At 29.4% G+C, this 1,157-nt stretch overlaps 1 protein-coding gene across 1 annotated transcript in view; it reads right to left on the reverse strand.

Moving 5' to 3' along the window:
* polr3e (polymerase (RNA) III (DNA directed) polypeptide E) overlaps positions 1-1,157 on the reverse strand; it is a 28,050-nt gene that overhangs the window by 4,735 nt on the left and 22,158 nt on the right. The window lies entirely within an intron of this gene.

Raw genomic sequence — 1,157 nt, forward strand, 5'->3', positions numbered from 1 at the left:
TAGATATGTATATATATCTATGGTGTAGACAGCATCACTGATTATAATGAGTTCTATAGTATTTTGTCGCGCCGCGCCACTCGCGTCCGGTGTAGACACAGTGTAAGATTTGTTTTGCTTTGTTTCGCAGAACTAATCGTTGCCTGCGTTGTGTACGTATGTGTGGGGCGAAGCCATCAAAATAGGGGCGAGACCATTTTGGGGTAGGGGCGTATTTGTTTTGGTGATTTCAAATGTCAACATTGGCTACCAGAAATCACTTACCCCACCTTTAACTTAACTACCTTACTAACTATTGATAAGTGGCAAATTAGGAGTTTGAGACAAAAGTGCGTCCAATTACTTAGGTGTTTTATTTTAAGGGGTATTTTTATTATTTTCCGCAGGCTGTTAATTGTAGCCTAAAAATATGCATTAATATGTAGGTGTTTTCTTTAATTTACGTAAAAATAAGAATAAGTGAAATTCATTTTATCATTATCTTTCTCTCTATCAACTTCTGAATGTTTAATTTTGTTGTACTACATTTATTTGATTTATTGCTTGTAATTTGTCATTTATTTATGGATTTACTTTATTTTTCTGTTTACTTAAAAGAAGGCTAAATTGATTTAAATATACATTGTTTTAAAAAATAAATTCAGACAATAACTTTGCTAAATTATATGTCTGGCATGTTGCATCACCTTTCTATTTGTTGTCATATGGGTGCAAAAAGTTTTTTTGGTGAAAATACATTTTTACACAATAGGTGATTTATTTTTACTTGCAATTTATTTATTCATTTTATTTTTCTGATGATCTTTATCTAACAATATATTTGAAAAAGTACTTTTTGTTTGTTTTTCCAAATAGTTTTAAGTGTAAAGCAATGTTTACTTAAATTTTTTTTTTTAAATAAATAAAGTTGACATGCCATTGTTTTTAATCAAACATACAAACAAACAAAAAAAGAAAAAAAAAAAAAAAAAGCTTTAATTTTTACGCTCAAAACAAACTTTACGCAAACAGAAACTTTACGTGTAAACAGAAATGCTTTTAGCTACTTTAGTTCAACTGTTGACAAGTGTATAACTAAGTTAAGCATGTATAATTACACACTTTCAATGCATCAGCCAAGAATTTGCATATTTGCACATGTATTTGCATCCTTAAAG

The sequence above is a fragment of the Sinocyclocheilus rhinocerous genome, unplaced genomic scaffold (genome assembly GCF_001515625.1).
Source record: "Sinocyclocheilus rhinocerous isolate Xijiao unplaced genomic scaffold, SAMN03320098_v1.1 scaffold792, whole genome shotgun sequence".
NCBI classification, from domain to species: Eukaryota; Metazoa; Chordata; class Actinopteri; order Cypriniformes; family Cyprinidae; genus Sinocyclocheilus; species Sinocyclocheilus rhinocerous.